Source organism: Lontra canadensis, unplaced genomic scaffold (assembly GCF_010015895.1).
Source record: "Lontra canadensis isolate GAN:19392208 unplaced genomic scaffold, GSC_riverotter_1.0 scaffold205, whole genome shotgun sequence".
NCBI lineage: Eukaryota > Metazoa > Chordata > Mammalia > Carnivora > Mustelidae > Lontra > Lontra canadensis.
Window position 1 is genome coordinate 235,003 of NW_022631199.1, and position 6,008 is coordinate 241,010.

A 6,008-nucleotide genomic window follows, 5' to 3' on the forward strand; every position below is an offset into this window, starting at 1 on the left:
GGTCCAGCCTCCAGAGTGCTGCCCGCAGCCTGCCCCAAACCCCACACTTTATCAAGTCCCTGACAGGGACAGGGATGGGAAGGATGACAGGGCGGACGGTGCTAGGTGCCAAGCTGTCCTGCGGCGCTGTCAGTTCCAACCAAACATCAGCCCTTGCTGCCACTGAGGCCTGACCTGGATGTCCCTGTCCCCAAACATGTCCTGGATGTCTCTGTCCTCAGTTCTGTCCTAGATCTCCATGCCCCTGGCCTGTCCTTGCTCTCCCTCTCCACAGACATGTCCTGGTTGTCTCTGTCCCTGAGATCTGTCCTAGGTCTCCCTGTCCTCTGGTCTGTCCTAGATCTCTTTGTCCCCACACATATCTTAGATCTCCCTGTCCCCAGACATATCCTAAATCTCTCTGGCCCCCAAGTATATCCTAGACCTCCCTGTCCCTGAGATCTATTCTGGATGACCCTGACCCCCACTCTGTCCTAGATGTCATTGTCCCCCAGCCTGTCCTAGAGGTCCCTGTCCCCATGATCTGTCCCAGATCTCCGTGTCCCCAGAATGTCCTAGATATCCCTGTCCTCAGGCTTGTCGTAGATCTCCCTGTCACAGACATGTCCTGGATCTCTCTGTCCCCAGACATATCCTAGACATCACAGTTCCCTGGCCTGTCCGAGATCTCCCTGTCCCCTAATCATGTTCTGGATGTCCCTGTCCCCAAGATCTGTCCTACTTGTCCCCATCCCCTGGTCCGTCCTATATCTCCCTGTCCACAGACATATCTTGGATGTCTCTATCTCCAGACATGTCATAGTTGTCTCTGTCCCCATGTCTGTCCTAGATCTCCCTATTCTCCAGGTCTGTCCTGGATCTCCCTGTCCACAGACAAGGCCTGGATATCTCTGTCCCCAGACATATCCCAGACATCCCAGTCTCCTGGCCTGTCTGAGATCTCCCTGTCCCCCAAACATGTCCTAGATGTTCTTGTCCCTGAAGTCTGTCCTAGATCTCCCTGTTCCCCAGTCTGCCCTGGATGTCCTTGTCTTCCCAGGCCTGGAGACTCCTGACTCCTCTTTCTCTTCCATAATGCCTTGCTGATTGCATGGGCCCAGGCCCTCTGGGTGCAATGTTTTCTTCTGTAAATCAGACACAGGAGAAGGCTGTCCCATTGCCATCACAGGTCTTCATCAATGTGGTCAGGTTTGGCAGCAGGACCCTGTCCTGATGGCCGATGGAGAGTGGTCACCCCCAGTCACTAATGACAGACCCTTGCACAGCAGGGGTCCTCGGGCAGCTGCACTGCCTTCCTTCCTTGTGGTAGGAGCTGAGCTTTCCCTTTGAATTCAAAGGCTATGTGATTCTTCCAGACCCCTAGGTTCTGAGATTTGAACCTGGTTTCCGACCCCAGAGCCTGTGCTCAGGGTGTGCTGCTCTTTGAGGTCCTCCAGCTCTGTGCCCGGACTGCGTGGAGTCTGTGGACGGCCAGGAGGGAGGCTTTCTGTTAGGGGCTGGTGATAGAGTGGAGGGGCTGCAGGTCAGGTGGAGGAGTGTTCCCAAGTCCTATCAGGGGATTGTGCCCAATTCTGCAGCAGTTGCATGCAAAGGCTACTTGCAGTCCCCTTTCTGGAAGCCTTCTAGGTGACATGCCGTGGTTCAGACAGGGCACCGTGGTTGGGCTTTTCCCTTTGTGGGTCAGCGGCAAACCACCTGCCCACTCCATCCCCAGGCTGGTTGTGCTGCGCGGGCTATGCCGGGAGCAAGGCAGGGACCGTCTATGGGGGCAGCAAAGGGCAGACCAGGATGGGAACTCAGAGGTAAGGCTGGGGTGTGGGAGGGAGACCCAGAGTGGCCAGGGGCCGAGAGGTCTGCCCAGAGCCCCTCAGGGGTGGCATAGCCCAGGTGTGGATGGCACAGACAAGAGACCCCTTCAGAAAGCACGGTTCAGCCGGGTGAGGAGAGGGCTGGTGAGGCTGGCACTAGAGCTGAGATGGTGCTCGTGTTGCCTGGAGCATGTCAGAGTCACGTCCAGGAGTCGGCTGGGGAGGGGGCCGGGCTCAGGATGAAAGGATCAAGAATGTGCAAGAAGCTGCAAACTATAAAGCATGGAGAGTCCCATGTCCCCTTGGTCCTTGGCAAGGTCTCACCTTTACAAACCCACGTGTGTGCAGCTCTGGGCAGCGGGTCCCAAAATGGTGTGGAGACCCTCCATTGCCCACCCCTTTAGAATCACACTGCCCTGAAAGTTCACTCTCCCAGTCAACAGCTTCGAAAGCTGTCCAAACCCGCTCTTTCAGAACTTTGGAAATCAATCAAAATTGTGACACAAGGAGCATTTTTTTTTCTTTTTCAAAATTTTATTTAAATTCTAGTTAGTTAGCATGCAGGGGTAGAATCCAGTGTTTCATCACTTCCACACAACGTGTAATGTTCACCCTAACGACTGCCCCCTTGGTATCCATCGCCCCCCCCCGCTTCCCTCCAACAGCCCCTGTCCTCTTCTCAATCGTGGAGTCTCTAGGGTTTCTTGCCCTCTTCTCTTTTCTCCCCCTCCTGTATGTTCACCTGTTTTGTTTCTTAAATTCCTCATATGATAATTATCTTTCTCTGAATGAATTATCTCACTCAGTGTAATACCCTGTAGTTCCATCCACGTCGTTGCAAATGGCAAGATTTTGTTTCTTTTGATGACTGCATAGTACTCCATAGTACATATGGACCACATCTTCTTTATCCATGTGTCCGTTGAAGGGCGTCTTGGATCTTTCCACAGTTTGGCAACTGTGGCCATTGCTGCTATGAACAATGGGGTACAGACGGCCCTTCTTTTCACTACATCTGTATTTTTGGGGTAAATACCTAGTAGTTCAATTGCTGGGTCATAGGGTAGCTCTATTTTTAACTTTTTGAGGAATCTCCACACTGTTCTCCAAAGTGGCTGCACCAGTTTGCGTTCAAGGAGCATATAATAAATAGAAACGTGAAAAAGATTTTATACCATGATGAAATGGGATTTATACCAAATCTAAGAAAACATTGCCTAATCTCAAATCATGAAGATTTACCCTTATGTTTTCTTCTAAGAGTTGTATAGTTTTAGCCCTTACATTTAGGTTTATGGTCCTTTTTTGTAAAGTTTATTGATTTAAATAATCTGTACATCCAATATGGGGCTCAAATTCATGACCTCAAGATCAAGAGTCGCTCACTCTACCAACTGAGCCTGCCAGGCCCCCCGATGATCCATGAACTAATTTTTAAGCATGGTGTGAAGTAGGGGTCCAATTAACCTTTTGCAGGTGGATATTCATTGTCCCAGCACCATTTATTGAAGAAATTATTCTGTTCCCATTAAACTGTCTTGACCACAGATAACTGAGTTTGTTTTCCATTGATCTCTGTGTATATCCTTATGCCAACACCACACTGTCATGGTGTAACTTAGTAGCTTTGAAATCTGGAATACAAGTCTCCCTTGTTTTTTCTCAAGAATGGTTTAGCAGTTCTGGATTCCTTGAATTTCCATATGAATTTTAGGATCAGTTTCTTGATTTCTGCAAAGGAGCACGCCTGGCATTTCCTTAGGGACCGCACTGACTCTATAGTAATCAACTTGCCATCCTAACAATTCTAAGCCTCTGACCGATGTACATTGAACATCTTTCTATTCTTTAGAAGTTCTTTAATTTTTTTCCACAAGGCTTTGTAGTTTTCAGTGTACAAATCTTCCACATCTTCTGTTTAATTTATCCCTCAATGTGTTATCCTTTTTGGTAGTATTGTAAATGGAATTGTTTTCTTAATTGCATTTTCAAATTGCTAGTATACAGAAATCGACTGATTCTACATATTGTTGTTGTATCTTACAACAAGTAGAAATTCTAACCAGTTTTCGTGGAATTCCTGAGGGCTTTCTATACACAAGATCATGTCATCTGTAAGTGGAGATCATCTGGCTGCTTACTTTCCAATCTAGTTGCCTTTTATTTCTATTCTCCTCTAATTTCTCTGGCTGGAGCCTCCAGCAGAATGCTGAGTAGAATAGAACTGGTGCGGCCAGATATCCTTGTCCTATTCCTCATCTTACAGAAAAGACACTGTTTTCCACCCTTAAGTATGATGCTAGCTATGGGGTTTTTGTATATTCTCCTTGTCAGGCCAAGGAAATCCCTCCCATTCACAGTCTGTGGAGTATTTTATTGTAAAAAGTGTTGACTTTTTCAGATGATTTTTCTGCCCCTATTGAGATGATCATGTGGAATTTGTCCTTAGTCTATTTAATACAGTTTATTACATTGATGTTTGCATCTTAAGCCAACAAATACCACTTGTTCCTGGTGTCAAATGCTTTGATTCTGCCGCTGGATGCAGGTGATAGCGTGTTATTGAGGACTTTTGCTTCTGTGTCATGAGAGATAGTGGTCAGTAGGTCTCTGTTGTGGGGTGTCTTTGTCTGGTCTAGGAACTTCTAGCCTTAAGGAATGAATTGAAAGCACTCCCTTATTTTCTATCTTGGAAGACCTTGTGAATGAGTGTTCCTTCTTTAAATGCTTGGTAGAATTCACCCCCAAAAGCCGCTGGTCTTGGGTTTTTCTTTCTGGAATATCTCAAAATTACTAATTCAATGTCTTGTCATGGGTCTATTCAGACACTGTACTTTACTGGGGCCACTTTAGGTGGTCCGTGCCTTTCCACGAACCCGTCCGTTCCACCTCCGTTTCTCAACAGCCCGCAAGCAGCTGTCCACGGCACTCCCTCACAGACCTTTTGGTGTAAATTATTCTGATTTTGTTGTGTGAGTCTTCCTGCTTGCCGTCGTCAGCCTCGGTCAAGGCGGTCAGGTTTGTGGGTCTTGCTGAAGAACTTCAGTTTTGTCGATGTCTGTTTCACGCTTCATTGGCCTGCTCTCCGCTTTGTCAGGCCTCACTTGCGTCTGCTGCGCGCCGGTTCCGCGGCTCCTGCCGCTGGACGGGCAGGTTCGGCAGGGCTTCGCGAGCTGTCCTGGGCTTCCCGTGGCGTTCGAAGCTCGGCGGGCCGCGCGCACCCGTGGCAGCCGCGTCCGTGCGCCCCGGCAGGCTGCGACTTTGGGCGCTCACCGCCGCTCCGCGCGCAGCGTTTGCGAGCTTAGCCCGCGGTATTTTCTCTGACGCACCCGCGACCGAGGCCGGAGCTGCGGGGCTCCGCACGTGTGCGGACCCCCGTGTTTCACTCCAGTGTCCGCTTCGCGGCGTCTCGTCCTGGCGAGGACACGATTCGTAGGACGTCGGCCCTTTACATTCACAAGGGTCGTTTCTCGACCTAGAATATGCTCCGTTCCGGAGAGTCCTCCGCGCGCGGCGGGCGCGTGCTCTGCGGCGGCGGGCGCGTGCTCTGCGGCGGCGGGCGCGTGCTCTGCGGCGGCGGGCGCGTGCTCTGCGGCGGCGGGCGCGTGCTCTGCGGCGGCGGGCGCGTGCTCTGCGGCGGCGGGCGCGTGCTCTGCGGCGGCGGGTGCGTGCTCTGCGACGGCGCGGCGCGCAGACCGGCCGGCCCGCTCGGCCTGCAGCGGGCGGTGAGGGCACCGGCGCGCGCTGGCCTGCCCGGCGCCCCTCAGCTGCCGGAGCTCTGCAGCCCGAATTCCGGGACTCCGCCGTTACAAGGCTGCAGACGTCTATGAAAGCGCACATACAGTATATACATTACTGTACTTTAATATATATAATATAAATACGTATGTGTTTTTATGTTTCTATACATTTCTATTATACATAATAGTAATATGTATTATATTAATAAAATTAATGATATAATAGATAACTTATTTATATATTATATTATATATTATTACATGTCATATATTATTACATTATATATTATTATATGATATGTAATTATTAAATTATTCTATTATATATAATAATGTTATTATTATATAATATATAAATATTATATATTATATAAATATATAATAGGTAATATATTATATATTTATATAATATTATATTAATATATTAATGGATATCTAATCATTATATTATTATAAATAA